We start from the raw sequence: 17,890 nt of genomic DNA on the forward strand, positions 1-17,890 counted from the left end.
CAGCTCCAAACAAAGAAAGGTCAACCATGTGCTCCTTGGCCTTTTAAAGATGGCACCAGTGCCAGAGATCACGGAATATCGAGGGGCAACCGGGCGATGGTGTGTACCTCCAGCCATGATGGGTGGGAGAATCGGGCTGATATTGAATGAGAGGGACACCATGGGGTGGGGTTGGTAGGTAATGAGGTGAGTTGGATAAGATAGCATCAGGAAACGAGCTCAGCCTCGTACACACATTCCCTCTGTCACAGTCAATGTAAATGGCACTGAGACAAATTATTGTTAGAATCTGACCAATGAGTCATTGGTTCTGTTGAAACCACTCCCATTCACAAAGCTGTAGATCAAATGCTCATCCAAAACTCTCCATCATCTTATCTTACATGAATAACCCTTTTTCACATCTTTCCTGGGAAGATTGGCGCATGTTACAGGATGCTATCGAAGTGTCTACATTTCAGCATTCTGAAACCTGGGGACACATTCTTACATAACACTGTCACTCAGTCTCCCCCATTTCTGTCTATTTCCCAAACCCCTCCCATGTGGTGATATTTAAACTGATTCCCCTGCCATCTCTCTGTGCAGTGAAGTTCACACCCACAGCACCCCCTTGTCATGGCACAATGGAGATATGGAGCTGTAAATGGATGGGAGCTGCGCAACCTCTCATTTCCAGCATGGGCTGCAAGTTTCCCCACGCTGGTCAATGATCTAACATAGTGTTACTGAGCGAAGTACGGGATAGGGTATACAGCCCTCCATGCTGGGAGGGGAACTGCTCCTGGTTTACAGATCAATGCACTGGGGTGGGGTACATAGTCCTAGATTCTTGGACGGTAACGGCTCCTGGTTTACAGATCAACGCACTGGGGTGGTGTACAGTCCTACATGCTGGGAGGATAACTGCTCCTGGTTAACAGATCAATGCACTGTGGTGGTGTACACAATCCTACATGTTGGGAGGGTAACTGCTCCTGGTATACAGATCAATGCACTGGGGTCGTGTACATAGTCCTACATGCTGGGAGGGTAACTGCTCCTGGTTTACAGAACAATGCTCTGGGGTGGTGTACACAACCCTATATGCTGGGAGGGTAACTGCTCCTGTTTTACAGATTAATTCACGGGTGATTACTGCACAGTGCGCTGTGCTGGTCAGACTAACCGGTAGACGTTTGTAGATACCTTCTGTGGAGAAGGTAGCACTGACAGGGAGTGCTTGCGGACACAGAGATGGGTTCAAGTGTGTAAACTTTAACGCAAGGACTATCAAATATAAGGTGGGTGAACTTAAGGCGTGGATCAGTACCAGGGACTACAATGTTGTGGCCATCACGGAAACGTGGATAGAAGAGTGACAGGAATGGCTGTTGGAGGTTCTTGGTTACAGATGTTTCAGTAAGATTAGGGATAGTGTAAAAAAAAGGAGGGGGGCTTTGCTAATTAGAAATGGTATAACGGCTGCAGAAAGGCAGTTCGAGCGGGATCTGCATTTGGAGGTAGTATGGGCTGAAGTCAGAAATAGGAAAGGAGCAGTAACCTTGTTGGGTGTTTACTATAGGCCCCCCAATAGCAGCAGAGATGTGGAGAAACAGATTGGGAAACAAATTTTGGAAAGGTGCAGAAACCACAATGTCGTCGTCATGGGCGATTTCACCTTCCCAAATATTGATTGGAAGCTCTTTAGATCAAGTAGATTGGACGGGATGGTGTTAGTGCAGTCTGTCCAGGAAGCTTTTCTAACTCAGTATGTAGATTGTCCGATTAGAGGGGAGGCCATATTGGATTTGGTACTTGGTAACGAACAGGGACGAGTGATGGACTTGTTAGTGGGTGACCATTTTGGTGATGGTGACCACAATTCTGTGACTTTCACCTTGGTTATGGAGAGAGATAGGTGCGTGCAACAGGGTAGGTTTTACAATTGGGGGAAGGGTAAATACGATGCTGTAAGACAAGATTTGAGGAGCATACGTTGGGAGCATAGGCTGTCAGGGAAGGATGTCGTGGAAATGTGGAACTTTTTCAAGGAACAGATATAACGTGTCCTTGATATGTATGTACTTGTCAGGCAGGAAAGAGATAGTCGTATGGGGGATAATTGGTTGACGAGGGAGGTTGAATGTCTTGTAAAGAGGAAGAAGGAGGCTTACATAAGGTTGAGGAAAAAAGGTTCAGACAGAGCATTGGAGGGATATAGGATAGCCAGAAGGGACCTGAAGAAAGGGATTAGTAGAGCTAAGAGAGGGCATGAAAAACCTTTTGCGGACAGGATCAAGGATATCCCCAAGGCATTTTATGCATATGTGAGAATGACGAGAACGAGGATAGATCCGATCAAGGACAGTAGTGGGAGACTGTGCATTGAGTCGGAAGAGATAGGAGAGGTCTTGAATGAGTACATTTCTTCAGTATTTACACACGAGAGGGACCGTATTGTTGAAGAGGAGAGTGTGAAACGGACTGGTAAGCGAGAAGAGATACTTGTTAGGAAGGAAGATGTGTTGGACATTTTGAACAACTTGAGGATAGACAAGTCCCCCGGGCCTGACGGGAAATATATCCTAGGATTATGGGGGAATCAAGAGAGGAAATTGCAGAACCGTTGGCAATTATCTTCTCGTTTTCACGGTCAACGGGGGTGGTACTAGGGGACTGGAGAGTGGTGAATGTTGTGCCCCGTTCAAAAATGGGAATAGGGACAATCCCGGGAATTACAGGCCAGTTAGTATTACTTCGGTGGTCGGCAAAGTAATGGAAAGGGTACTGAGGGATTGGATTTATGAGTATCTGGAAAGACACTGCTTGATTAGGGACAGCCAGCACTGATTTGTGAAGGGTAGGTCTTGCCTTACAAGTCTTATTGAATTCTTTGAGGAGGTGACCAAGCATGTGGATGAGGATAGAGCAGTGGATGTCATATACATGGATTTTAGTAAGGCATTTGATAAAGTTCCCCATGGTAGGCTTATGCGGAAAATCAGGAGGCATGGGATAGAGGGAAATTTGGCCAGTTGGATAGAAAACTGGCTAACGGGTCGAAGTCAGAGAGTGGTGGTAGATGGTAAATATTCAGCCTGGAGCCCAGTTACAAGTGGAGTTCCGCAGGGATCAGTTCTGGGTCCTCTGCTGTTTGTAATTTATAGAAATGACTTGGAAGAGGGAGTTGAAGGGTGGTTCAGTAAATTTGCAGATGATACGAAGATTGGTGGAGTTGTGTATAGTGAGGAGTGCTGTTGTCGGCTGCAAAGCGACTTAGATATGATGCAGAGCTGGGCTGAGGAGTGGCAGATGGAGGTCAACCCTGTCAAGTGTGAGGTTGTCCATTTTGGAAGGATAAATAAGAATGCGGAATACAGGGTTAACGGTAGGGGTTTTTAGTAAGGTGGAGGAGCAGAGGGATCTTGGGGTCTATGTTCATAGCTCTTTGAAAGTTGCCACTCAGGTGGATAGAGCTTGTAAGAAGGCCTACCGTGTATTAGCGTTCATTAGCAGAGGGATTGAATTCAAGTGTCGTGAGATGATGTTGCAGCTGTACAGGACTTTGGTTAGGCCACATTTGGAGTACTGTGTGCAGTTCTGGTCGGCTCACTTTAAGAAAGATGTGGAAGCTTTGGAGAGGGTGGTGAGGAGATTTACCAGGATATTGCCTGGAATGGAGAATAGGTCGAACGAGGATAGGTTGAGAGTGTTAGGCCTTTTCTCATTGGAACACGAAGGGTGAGGTGTGACTTAATAAAGGTTTATCACATGATCAGACGAATAGATAGAGTAGAGAGTCAGAAACTTTTTTTTTCCCGGGTACAACAGAGTGTTACAAGGGGACATAAATTTAAGGTGAAGGGCGGAAGGTATAGGGGAGATGTCAGGGGTAGGTTCTTGACCCAGAGAGTGGTGGAGTCATGGAATGCGCTGCCTGTGGGATTTGCAGAGTCAGAATCATTGGCGACCTATAAGCGGCAATTGGATAGGTCCATGGATGGGTGCTTAAGCTAGGCCAAATGTTCGGCACAAATCGTTCTATGTTCTATAATGCAATTGTGTAGTGTGCAGCTACCCATGCTGGTTGGATATTTCTTTCAGGTTTGCACATTAGTGCACTGCTGTGTTCTGCACAGCTCCCCGTGCTGGACAGATATCTATTCCGGGTTGATATGTCAATGCACTGCTGTGGTCTGCACAGCTCCCCGTATTCCTGTGTATCAGCTTTGAAATGCCGAATGTTCCCTTCCATTTCCTGTGTAACAGGTAGGAGATATTAAAAGATCTGCTCCAATCGCTGGGTAACAGCCTCCAATGGCCAAATGGCCTCATTCTGTTCCTGGTTAAAACTCCTGATGGGTTCAATGGCCTGCTTCAGTATCAGTGCCGTTGTGAATGGTGCTGCATATTTTGAAACCATCAGTGAACAGCCCACTTCTGACTTTATGATGGAGGGAAGGACATTGATGCTGCAGCTGTTACTAGCCCACAGTGCCTCATGGATGGCCAGTTTCCATGTGCTCAGTCCTTTAGAAGTATGTCCTACTTCACAGGAGGGAGTGCCACATAACACAGTGAGCAGTACGCCTAATATGATTTATCTCTCCATCCTGGAGGCTCGCAGCCTCATTCGTGATGATGTTCTGCTGCCCGAAATGGTGATTTTCCTGCTCCTCCGATGCTGCCTGACCTGCTGTGCTTTTTCAGCAACACACTAAACTTAGGTATGCCTATTTTGAGGCTGAGACTTTCCCTCCACCAGGACTGTGTGCTGGCTGCTCCTACAGATACTGTCAGAGACAGATCCATCTGGGACAAGGGGTTTGGTGAGAATTTTGGCTGTTGTGTATTGAAGCTTGTCATTGCTCAGTCATTGAGTGGCCTGTGGGGACATTCTTGACGATGGACATTGAAGTCCCACACACAGAAGACGGTCTGTGTCCTTGTCACCCTCAGCGCTTCCTCTGATTTGTTTCCAACATCGAGGGGAGCTGAGTTATCACCGAGAGGAGGGGTGGGGCAGGAGAAAACCATCCTCAGGCGATTTCCTTGACTATGATCTGTTACCGTGAGATTTCCTGGCTTCTGGAATCAATGGTGGGGAATTGCAGGGGAACTCCTTCCCTGACTGTATCCCAGGGTGTGCCCATCACTGGTGGGTTCAACGGCCTGCTGGTGGGACAAGATATCCCGAGGGATGTTGATGGGGCTTCATGAAACATTATGGGTGAGCGCACGGTGGCACAGTGGTTCGCACTGCTGCCCTACAGCGCCAGAGATCCAGGTTCAATTCCAGCCTCGGGTGACTGACTATGTGGAGTCTGCACATTCTCTCCGTTCCTGCGTGTGTTTCGTCTGCGTGCTCCGGTTCCCTGCCACAGTCCAAAGATGTGCAGGTTAGGTGAATTGGCCATGGGAAATTGCCCGTAGTGTTAGGTAAAGGTTGAAGTGTAGGGGAATGGGTCTGGGTGGGTTGCTCTTCGGAGAATCAGTGTGGACTTGTTGGGCTGAAGGGCCTGTTTCCACACTGTAAGTAATCTAATATAATCTAAATTAACCATGAGGCCTGATCCTGTGAGTGTGACGGTGTCAGACAGTTCCCTGACTGGGAGTGTGGTGCTGGAAAAGCACAGCAGGTTAGGCAGCATTCGAGGAGCAGGGAAATGAACGTTTCAGGCATAATCCCTTCATCAGGAACGAGGCTTGTGGGCTGGGGAGCTGAGAGATAAATGTGAGGGGGCTAGGGCTCGGGTTGTGGTTGGTGCTGGTGCTGGAGGGAAGGGAGCTGAGAATGTCATCGGTAGACGGAGGTGGGGGAGAGATGATAGGACAGAGAGGAGGGTGGAGTGGATGGGGGCAAGGTCATGGACAGGTCAAGGAGTTCCGCGGATCCCTCTGTCCCCGACATTCTATAGCTGACATTACCTGGAACGTTCTGTCCCCGACATTCTATAACTGACATTCCCTGGAACGTTCTGTCCCTGATATTCTATAACTGACATTCCCCGGAATGTTCTGTCCCTGAAATTGTTTGTGAACGGTCGGACGTCAGTGAATTGAACAAACGATAAGATCCCGAGGGAAGAGATCCCGTTCCAGGGAGAAGGAGACACTGTTCCGAAGGCCCCTCAGGCAGTTAAAGGTGTGAATACGTTTTCCCTGCGTTTACATTTCTCCACGACACATGATGAACCCCAATTTACACCAAAATACAGAAATTCCCAAGCTCAATTTGTCTTCAGGAAACTGCGAGAGAATCCTTCAGGACAGCAACGTTTCCACCCTCCGTATTAGGAACTGGGAAGGAGTGACCTGTGTCTGCTCTCGAGTGATGGAGTGTGTGGGAATGTTCTAGAAACCATCTGTCCTTATGGATGTGTCTCTGTGTGTTCGGGGAGGGAGGGTTACTTTTGGTTTATGTCACATTTTTGTCAGTAATTCTGACCTTCGCATTTGGTATTCCAGCTCCAATTATTTTATTAAGTCCCTGAATACAGGGACACATTTGAAAATCTCACTGGGTCCCCAATAAAACGGGTCCCTTTGCCTCCAGGCTGATGGATAATGCGTTTGTTTTCCTTCCTCACAGTTAACATAGTGACCATCTACGTCCTGCTTTATAAAGATTGTGGATTGTCTCCATGTGTCAGACGTTACCTGGGGGCCATGGCAGCGGCGGATCTGCTGGTCATTATCCTCGACCTGATAGTGAGACACATTCCCACTGTTTATCGGGTTCAGTTTAATTTCCTGAGGGTCTCCGTCCCCATGTGTAATATCCACGCCGTCCTGGTTTATGCAGCCGCGGACTGCTCTGTCTGGTTCACCGTCACTTTCACCTTTGATCGATTTGTGGCCATTTGTTGCCAGCAGCTGAAAAGTAAATATTGCAGTGAGAAAACGGCGGCTGTGGTTCTGGGAGCAGTGACTGTGCTGAGCTGTTTAAAGAACATTTTCTGGTATTTTATGCTCAAGGCTCGGTATTGGCTGCAGAACACCCCCTGGTTTTGTGATGTAACAGACGCTGTTCGTTCCTCCATTGTCTGGGTCACAATCGAGTTCCTCCACCACATTCTAACCCCGTGTGTCCCATTTCTCCTGATTCTGCTGCTCAATGTTCTCACCGTCAGACACATTTTAGTGACCAGCAGAGCCCGCAGGAGACTCCGCGCTCACACCAATGGGGACGCTCATTCAGACACTGAAATGAGAAACCGAAAAAAATCCATCATTTTACTGTTTGTGATCTCGGCCAATTTCATCCTGTTCTGGTCAACGTTCATGCTCTATTCTTATGGAGACGGATGTATGAGTTTGGGTATCAGTCTGTGTATCTCCATTACTTTGTGCGGGATTTGGGATTCATGCTGCAGCTCCTCAGTTGCTGCACAAACACCGCGATTTATGCCGTGACCCAGACTAAGTTCAGGCAGCAGCTGAAGAATGTGCTGAATTATCCCTTTACCCAAATCCATCCAACCATCAAATTCCCTCATTAATCAATCCATACGTGATTTTCTCATTTCAGTTCAGTGTTTCAGCGATGGAGCAGCCTGTCGCTATGGTAACAGACTGAGGGTCGAGCTGATTTGTACATCCTTATCCCCCAGGCGGATTAGAGGGACACATTTCAATGTTTCTCACAACTCAGGGGCCAGTGAGAAACGACACCATCCCACTGACTGTATCCATCACTTCCATTTGTAAACAATAAAAATGTTGATTAAAGCGTGCCGAGCAGCAGAGTGACCTATGTTGTTGTGTGTCTTTGTGTTGGAGAAGCTGAGCTGGGTAGAGACAGACTCAGACCCAAGTCCTGGTCCTCAGGGAAGGGGAGGGCAACACGCCCTGAGCTCAGGAGCTGGGTTTAACTCCCTCTGTCCCCACCACTCCAACCTGGCCTCCCCATTTCCTCCCCCCACCCATTCTCCTAATTGATCTCCCTCTATATCTCTGCACACTCTCTCCTTCTCTCCACCTCTCCCTCGTCCCCTCTCTCTTTCACCACTTTCTTCACCTGCCTCCACTCTTCCCTCTCCCACTCACTCACTCTCCTGCCGTCTCTGTCTCCACCCCCGTAATTCCGTCTCTACCCCATTTTCCCACTGCTCCTACCTCCCACATTCCAGCCCCACCATCCCACACGCAGCTTCACCACCAACACAGACACACAGTCTTTCGTTCAGAGGGAGAGGGAAGGACCGGCGAGACAGAGTGTGTCAGATAGAGAGGGACGGAGGGAGAGAGATTCAGCCAAAGAAAAACGAACGGAGGTGGGCAGAGAGAGAGAGAGATACTGAGCGAGCGGGATTGAAAGGGAGAGAAGGTGGAGAGAGAGTGAAGGAGCAGGGAGGGGGGGACAAGAGACAGATGGGGTGAGGGAGAGAGAGAGAGACATGGGAGGAGGTAATGAGAGGGAGGGTCGAGATAGAGTGGGCGAGAGAAAGAGTGAGACTGAGAGAGGAGCGACGGAGGTAGCAAGAGAGAGAAAGAGACGGAGCGAGAGAGAGAGAGACAGAGACAGACAGACCAAGTGAGAGCGAGAAAGGGGGCAAGACCTAGGGAGAGAGAAAGGAGAGAGAGAGAGGAAGGAGGCAAGAGAGATCGGGAGGAGAGAGTGACAGAAAGAGAGAGAGGACAGAGAGAGAGAATAGGTGGCGAGTGAGGGAGGGGGCAAGAGAGGGTGAGGCAGAAAGAGAGAAAGAGTGGGGTGCGAGAGAGTAACAGAGAGAGAAGGGACGATAGAGAGAGGAGGGACTATAGAGTGGGTGGCGAGAGAGAGTGAGGGTGGAGAGAGAGAGTGAGGGTGGCGAGAGAGAGTGAGGGTGGCGAGCGAAGGTGGGCGGGAGAGAGGGGAGGGCGGGAGAGAGGGAGGGCGAGAGAGAGGGAGGGCGAGAGAGAGGGAAGCGCGAGAGAGGGGAAGGCGAGAGAGAATGTGATAGAGGGGGGAGAGAGGGCGGGGTGAGACTGCAGGGTGAGAACGCGTGGAGAGAAAGGGGGTGGAGAGAGGTAGCGGGGAGGGAGAGGGTGGGAGAGAGAGGGAGGGAGAGAGAGACAGAGGGAGAGAGTGTGAGAAACAGAACTCACTCATGAATCAGCCTGAGACAAAGCCTTGGAAACAAGAACAATTTATTACGGTCTTGCAAGTACCAGACGCCTCTGCAGTCCAGCAGAAATGCGTACGTCACAGAACATGTGTACTTTCTTTGTTCAGTTTGCAAGTTTCTGAATCACGTCTCACTTTTCTAATTTATCCCTATCATAAGCGGGTTACCTCACTTGTTTTTCTTCAGTTTTTCTTATCTGGCTATCCGACTGTCCTTGTATGTCTGCCTTCTCTGTTCCTTGTTACTTTTGTCCAGTTTCCTTATCATACAATAAGTGAAATGCCCCTACTGCTTCCTTTGTTGTCAGCTGCAACACTCCATAGTTATTTCATAGCTTAAAACTATTTCTTTAAAATTAATTCTTTAAAAGACATCCTATATTTATTAAAGTCTTAGCCTTAAGTATGCTACATGTTGTAAGAATTCTGCTCACCCCCACATCACCCCACCCCATCTATAGAAGCTACATTCCACTACCAGCCACAGCAACTACATTTCTATATCGCCAGCAGAAACTACATTACTCACTTCCCACAATTTCCCCTTTTCTTTATTTAAAAATCTGTTGTTTCTGCACTTATTAAGTCTCCTTTAATTCATTTTCTGACGGTCTGCCCTCTTACACCTTTTGGCGATGAGGTTCACAATCTTACATTATACATTTGTGTTGTTCGCCCCTTGAACTCGAGAAGCATTCTTAGGCTTTCTCTTTGTTGCATATCACCTGCTGATTGTAGAAGCATCTTATGATTTATTTGAGTTCCTTCCCCAAGGGATGTCATCAGTTGACATCAGTTTCCCATTTTAGGAAAATAAACCCTACCACCAGACCTACTAATATAAATATTCCATAGGTAGGTAGATTGACTAACCACCTTCCCCCACCAATCAATCCAGAATTGCCTCATTCCCATCCTTTTTCGTTCTGGTACCAATTACCTGTCTCCCTTATCTTGGTGATTTTGTCTCGCACATGTTTGGAGATATCAGTAATGTTAGAGGAGACCTCAGGTATGTACGTACAACATTCCTCTCCAAGTAGTGCACAGGTACCACCCTTCCCTGCTCGAATATAATCCAGAGCCATCCTGTTCTGAAAGGTCGTTAGTTTTGTGGCAATCATTTCGGTCGCTATGGCTGCCATTTGGGATTGGGGTTCTGTTAACGCATTGGCAGTATTGTTGGATAACTCTTCCAGGGAAGCTGCCAACTTTCGTATTTCTACTCGTGCTCGAGCGGTCCCATACATAGGGATCAAAGCCCAGAAGAGCCGATCCCCATTGGTTACTTACCGGGATTCCCGCCTTCCTCCCTATTTATTCCGAGGTATTTTTGGAACTCCTTTTAACAGCCTCAAGTGGGGAATTATATACGTGAGGTAGCAGCAGCCACTCCAGCCTTTCTGGCTTTGAGGCAGTGTTTCCGCAACATCATAACATGCATGCATTCCATTTAATATTCGGGGAATGGTTGTGGCAGTGGCTTGACTGGTATAGACACAAGATGATTTTCCTAATCGGAAGGGTGCGGTATCATTCTGAATACAGAACCAAGTGGTATTTACTGCTCCTTTCGGTGGGGAGACTTTAAGGTCATCAATAGCACCCGGAGTTTTCAGGGCTGGTCGAGGGAACCATCCTTCAAACTTATAATTACCCCTCTCAAATTGTTGTGCATCATACACTTCTTCTTTGGAAAGTGGTATTACCATGAGAGGAATTCCGGATTCCCCATGGTGTGGGAACTCCGCACATACCCAACAGCCGACATGTCCCTTTAATTTAACATAATTCTGACATAAAGCGGTAAAATGATTTTTCCCGCCCCCTCCCCTCCCCTCCCCTCCCCGCGGAAGCGCGCGCCAACTAACCAGGGAGGAGTGAGTCCATGCAACACTTCCAATTGTTTTGGGATACAGTTTTTTAACCAATATCAATAGTCTCTTATCTCACTCCATTCTTCTTGATCAGCTTGATTTTCAGAGGGTTGTCTGTAGGATGAGCTTGCCACTCTGCTGGAGGGGAAGGAGCGTCCACCGGGCCCATAACACGTGTGTGATGGCTCCACCCTTTTTCAGCAGTTCGGACAGCTGTTTCAGTAGTCAGGACGGTTAGGAGCGGTCCCTCCCAGCTTGGGTGCAGTTTGGTATCTTTCCAGGTCTTTATCAGGACCCAATCACCCGGTCATATCCGATGTACTGCGAACTCCAGTGGAGGTGTCCGGGTCAGCAGACCCTTCTTCCTAAGTACAGACAAAGAAGAGCCAAGCGCCACAGTATAGTTACTTAAAAACTTATCATTGAACTCTACAGTTGGTAATTCCCCTCCTCTACCCAAGAAAGGTAATCCAAACATCATTTAATATGGACAGAGGCCTATCTCACGTCCAGGCGCAGTCCTAATGCGTAACAACGCGATAGGTAAACATTTTGTCCATGGTAATTGAGTCTCTAGGACTAGCTTAGACAATTGCTTCTTTTAGGTTTGATTCATTCATTCCACCCGTCCAGAGAAAGGCGGGTGCCAAGGAGTGTGGAATTCCCAAGAGATTTCTAATCCTGCCATTACTTCTTGTAGGATCTTAGAAGTAAAATGGCTATCTTGGTCTAAATCCATACTTTCCACCACTCCATATTCATTGTGTCTTTTCCCTTATACTACTTTTGATGACCCGTCTATAAACAGTCTTTCCCCCCACCCCCCACCCCATGTACGGGGATATCCTTTCGGTCCTGTCTGACTTTGGTTTGATACTCCATGATATCCAGACAGTCATGTTCTAATTCTCGCTTGTCCAGAGGTTTTCCCTTCCATAGGAATGTAGCTGGATTTAGATAGGTGTCTGTTGCTAACACAACGTCATCTCTTTCCATCAGGATGGTTTCGTATTTTAGGATTCGTGAATATGTCAACCATCTCCCTGCCTTTTGGTTTAACACAATTCCAACTTGATGGGAGGTACGAACGACGAGCGGCCCTCCAAAAGTAAGGTTACAGCTTTCCTGTACCAGTATGGTGGTGGCTGCTACTGCATGTATACATTCAGGCCATCGTCTCGAGACAGGGTCCAAGATCTTGGACAGGAAGGCTTTGGGCTATGTCTTCCCCCTCCTTTCTGGGTTACCACTCCGAAGGCTGCTCCATCCTTTACTGTGACAAAAAGGTGGACTGGCTTATCTCGGGAGGGAAGGGTCAACACTGGAGCTTGCTTCAACTCATATAACCCTTCCTTTTCATCTTCTGCCCAGTACAGTCTTTCATGTTTAGATTCTGTCAATTTGTAATCTAACCCTTTCGTTTTTTGGAACTATGCTTTATCCATAATCTACAATAGCCCACCAGCGCCAAGAACTTCTGTAATTCTCGTTTGGTGGTCGGAAGGGGCAGTTATACTATCCCTTTCATTCTCTCGGGGTTAATGCGCCTTGTGCCCTCATTAAAAAGATGTGCTATGTATTTCAACTCTTCCTCTAACGATATAATCAAATCCATACCTTATAGATTACTTCCTATTTCGGGAATATATAGTAATTTTCCTATCACTTCCTCATCATTTTTTTTGATTAGGGTTGGTTTAAAAATAGGAACCAAGAATTATTCTAGGAGAAAGTGAGGACCGCAGATGCTGGGGATCAGAGCTTAAATGTGTTGCTGGAAAAGCACAGGAGGTCAGGCAGCATCCAAAGAGAAGAAGAATCGACGTTTCGGGCATAAGACCTTCTTCAGGAATGAGGAGCGTATGCCAAGCAGGCTACGATAAAAGGTAGGGAGGAGGGTCTTGGGGGAGGGGCGTTGGGAATGCTATAAGTGGAAGGAGGTTAGGCTGAGGATCATAGGCCGGAGAGAGGGTGGGGACGGAGAGGTCGGGAAGAAGATTGCAGGTCAAGAAGGTGGTGCTTAGTCTGAGGGTTGGGACTGAGAAAAGGTAGGGGAGGGAGAAAGAGAGGTTGGAGGTCGCGTGCGCAAGAGAGAAATAGATGGTGAGAGAGAAGAGAGAGAGAAAGGATGAAATGAACAGAGGGGAGCATGAGAGGAAGCGACAGAATGGGGCGCGAAAGATGGGAGGCAAGTGTGGAGGGGGAGAGAGAGAGGTGAGAGAGAGAGTGAGAGAGACCTGGGGTGAGAGCGGTTGGGGAAAGAGTGGAGGCAAGAGAGCGGGGAGAGGAAACCGGGGGGAAGAGAGAGCGGGGGGAAGAGATAGCGGGGTAAAGAGAGAGCGGGAGAAAGAGAGCGGGGAAGAGAGCGGGGGAAGAGAGAATGGGGGGAAGAGAGCGAGGGGGAAGAGTAAGCGGGGAAGAGAGTGGGAGAAGAGAGTGCGGGGAAGAGAGCGGGGTAAAACAGCGAGGAAAAGAGAGCAGGCAGATTAGAGCAGGGGTAGAGAGGAAGGGGAAGAGAGCGGGGTGAACAGAGAGCGAGAGGAAGAGAGAGCGGGGAAGAGAGAGCAGGGCGAAGGGAGAACGTGGGGACGAGAGAGCGTGGGAAAGAGAGAGCGGGGTGAAGAGAGCGGGAGGAAAAGAGAGCGGGGGGAAGCGAGAGTATGGAAGGGAGAGTGGGGAGAAGAGAGCGGGGGAGCGGGGGGAAGAGAGCGGCGGAAGAGAGATCGGGGGAAGAGAGACCAGCGGGAAGAGAGAGTGGTGGGAAGAGAGAGAGAGGGGAAGAGAGCGGGGGGAAGAGAGATCGGGGAAGAGAGAGCGGGAGGAAGAGAGCGGGGAAGAGAGCGAGGGGAAGAGAGCGAGGGGAACAGAGACAGGGGAACAGAGTGAGGAGAAGAGAGCGAGGGGGAGAGAGCGAGGGGGAGAGAGCGAGGGGGAGAGAGAGGGGAAGAGAGCGGGGGAAAGACAGTGGGGAAGAGAGCGGTGGCAAGAGAAGGGGTGGAAGAGAGAGCAGGGGAAGAGAGAGCGGGCTAGAGAGCGGGGGTAGAGATCGGGGGTAGAGAGTGGGGGAGAGAGCTGGGGGAGAGAGTGGGCGGAAGAGAGCAGGGTGAAGAGAGCGAGGGGAAGAGACCGCGGGGAAAGAGAGAGTGGGGAAGAGAGCGCGGGGGAAGAGAGATCATGGGGAAGACAGCGCGGGGGGAAGAGAGAGCGGGGGAAGAGAGAGCGGGGGGAGAGCGGGCAAGACGGCGGGGAGAAGAGAGAGCAGGGGATCAGAGAGCGGGGAAGGGAGAACGGGGAAAGAAAGAGCGGGGAAAGAGAGCGGCGGAAGAGAGAGCAGGGGAAGTGAGAACGGGGAAGGGAGAATGGGGAAGGGAGAGCGGGAGAAGAGGGCGAGGGGAAGAGAAGGGAAGGGAACAGAGAGAGAGGAACAGAGCGAGGGGGAGAGAGCGGGGAGAATAGAGCAGGGAAGGACAGCGGGGGGAAGAGAGCGGTGGGAATAGACAGGGGAAGAGAGCTGAGGAGAGAGCGCGGGAGAGAGCGGGTGGATAGAGTGGGGGAGCGAGCGGGGGGAGAGAGCGCGGGGAGAGCGCGGGGAGTGAGGGGAGGGCGAGAGAGTGAGGAGGGTGAGAGAGAGGGGGGGGGTGGAGGGTGAGAGAGAGGGGAGGGCGGGGGGGAGGGCGAGAGAGGATGAAAGGCGAGAGAAGTGAGGGAGAGAAGGGAGGGCGAGGGAGGGTAGGGTGAGATAGAGGGTAAGTAGAGAGAGTGGAGGGCGAGAGAGAGGAGGGAGAGAGCGCTTCGCTAGTGAGAGGGGTGTGAGAGAGAGAGATGGAGAGAGTGGGGGGGAGAGAGAGGGTGGCGAGCGAGAGAGAGGTGGGAGAGAGATGGGGAGAGAGAGGGGGGAGAGAGGGATGGGAGGGAGAGAGAGAGGGGAGGGAGAGAGAGGGGAGGGAGAGGGAGAGGGAATGGGGTGAAAGGGGGAGGGAGAGAGAGGCTGGCGAGAGAGAGGTGGGAGAGAGAGAGGGGAGAGAGGGAAGGGAGATAGAATGGGGAGGGAGAGAGAGGCGTGAGGGAGAGAAAGAGGCGAGGTAGAGAGGGAGAGACGAGGGAGAGAGGGGAGGGAGAGAGATGGAAGGGAGAGAGAGGGGAGGGAGAGAGAGAGGGGAGTGAGAGAGAGGAAAGAGAGAGAGGGGAGAGAGAGGGGAGAGAGAGGGGAGGGAGAGAGAGGGGAGGGTGAGGGAGAGAGGGGACGGTGAGAAAGAGGGTACGGTGAGAGAAAGGGGATGGAGGGAGAGGGGGACGAGAGAGAGGGGCTGAGAGAGAAGGGGAGAGGTGGGGAGATCGAGAGGTGAGAGAGAGGAGGAGAGAGAGGGGAGATAGGGAGAGGGCAGAGCGGGGGGAAGGGAGAGTTGGAAGAGTGGAGAGGGTGGAGAGAGGAGATGGGGAGGGGGAGAGGGGAGAACGGGGAGAGTGGAGAGGGTGGAGATGGGAGAGGGGGAGGGGGAGAGAGGAGAGCGGGGGTGAGGGAATGCGGGAAGAGGAAGAGAGAGGGATGAAGTGAGAGGGAGGAAGAGAGACGGATGTAGAGAGATGGGCTGGAAAGAGGGGGATAGAGAGAGCGGGCTAGAGAGAGGGGGGATAGACAGGGGAGAGGTAGGGGGACAGACGAGGGGAGAGCCGGTGGGAGAGATGGGGGAGAGGTGGAGGTGACAGGGGGGAGAGAAAGAAGGGGAGAGACGGGGGAGAGATGGAGAGAGAGACGGGGATGACACAGGGGAGAGAGAGGGTTAGAAACAGAGAGAGATGAGGAGATACGGGGGTGAGAGACGGGAGTGAAAGACGGGGTGAGAGACTGGGTGAGAGACGGAGGGGAGAGACGGGGAGAGAGATGGGTGAGAGAGACGGGCGACAGAGACGGGTGAGAGAGAAGGGTGAGAGAGAAGCGATAAAGGGGCGCGAGAGACGGGGCGCGAGAGAGAGGGGCGTGAGAGAGGGGGCGAGAGAGAGAGGGGCGAGAGAGAGGGGCACGAATGAGTGGGGCGAGAGAGAGGGGGCGAGAGAGAGAGGGGCGAGAGAGACAGGGGCGTGAGAGAGAGGGGCGAGAGAGTGGTGTGAGAGAGCGATGTGAGAGAGAGGGGCGCGAGAGAGAGACGTGGGAGTGAGGGGCGCGAGCAAGACAGGGGCACAAGAGAGAGGGTCGCGAGAGATAAGGGCGCGAGAGTCAGGGACGAGAGAGATATGGGTGATAGAGATAGGAGCGAGAGAGATAGGGGCGAGAGAGATGGGTGTGAGAGGGATAGGGGCGAGAGAGAGGCGCGGGACACAGGGGGCGAGAGTGAGGGGGCGAGAGTAAGAGGGCAAAAGTGTGGGGGCAAGAGTGAGGGGGCAAGAGTGAGGGGGCAAGAGAGAGGGGGCGAGAGAGGGGGGGCGAGAGCGTGGAGGCAAGATAGAAGGGGAAGAGCGCGGGATAAGAGAGGGGGCAAGAGAGAGGGCGAGAGAGTGGGGGCGAGACAGAGGTCGAGGCGGGAGAGAGGTAGAGGCCAGAGAGAGAGCGGGTCGAGAGACAGGGGCCCGTGAGAGAGAGGTGTCTAGAGAGAGCCAGACAGACAGGCAGAGTGGGGTGAGCAAGAGGGGTTAGTGAGAGGGGCGAGAGGGAGGGTAGAAAGAGGGTGGTGAGATTGGAGGTGGGAGAGGGCAGAGAAAGTGGAGAGATGGAGAAACGCGAGAGAGAGAAAGTGGGAGAGAGAGAGGGGTGAGAGTGAGAGAGGGGAGAGAGAGAATGGGAATGAGAGAGAATGGGGATGAGATCGAGTGGAGAGAGTTGCGAGCAAGACAGAGGGATGAGAGAGCGAGAGGGGGTGAGAGAGAGAGAGGTGCAAGTGAGAGAGAGAGAGAGGTGCAATTGAGAGTGATGGAAAGGGGATGGAAATGAGAGAGAAACTGAGAGAGTAAGAGAGAGTGCCAGAAAGGGACGAAATTGAGAGGGAGAGAGAGAGAAAGATAGATAGAGAGGAGGGAGAGCAAGATAGGGAGAGATAGAGGGCGAGCTGTAGACAGAGTTATGAAAGAGGGAAACGAGGCAGAGTGAGAGTCCAATGAGATAGAGAGATGAGGTGGAGAGTGAGTGGGGGTGCGTGTGAGAGAATGAGTGAAGGGAAGAGAGAATGTGGGGTGTGAGTGAGAAAGAGAGCGAGTGGGAGAGAGAGGGAGAATGAGAGTGAGGGGGTGAGAGGGAGAAAATGAAAGTGAGGGGGTAAGAGAAAGGGTGTAGAGAGAGAGAGAGACAGAGAGAGAGAGACGGAGAGACAGAGAGAGACCGAGAAAGAGATAGAGAAACAGATAGAGAGACAGAGATAGAGAGACAAAGACAGAGACGGAGAGAGACAGAGAGAGAGAGAGAGAGAGAGAGAGAGAGAGAGAGATGTCTCAGGGAGTACCAGTAAACCGGAGGTGAGAGTAGGATGCTCACAAGATGGCGGAAATGAGACCTAGAATGTAGATGTACCTTACCCAGCTCTGCATCTTTGCCTGTCTACCAGGTGTAAATACAGTAGGCCACTAACTCCTCCCTGTGCTGTTTACTGTGACTGATCCTACCGGCTGCAGGATTTACTGATGGCTCCAGGTCTCCCTCTCCATCTCTGTCTGGCTGACCGACCATGTTTGATGTGGTTGTAGATGAGACAGGAGTTAGGAATTCGGCTAAGACAAGAACATCCTGATTGCCTACAGGAGACAGAGAAATAGACAGAATGGGAAATTAGTTTGATGCAGTGAGGGATACACAAGGAGAATGGCATGGAGTCCCACAGTTATCTGGAAAACCCCAGTCTCCATCCCTGTGCTACCTCGTCTCTCTGTAGTGGAGACTTCTGTTGGCTCAGGATCTGGAGTAGCTGCAACAGCGAGAGGCGCTGACAGAGGCAGC

The sequence above is a fragment of the Chiloscyllium punctatum genome, chromosome 21, assembly GCF_047496795.1.
Source record: "Chiloscyllium punctatum isolate Juve2018m chromosome 21, sChiPun1.3, whole genome shotgun sequence".
NCBI lineage: Eukaryota > Metazoa > Chordata > Chondrichthyes > Orectolobiformes > Hemiscylliidae > Chiloscyllium > Chiloscyllium punctatum.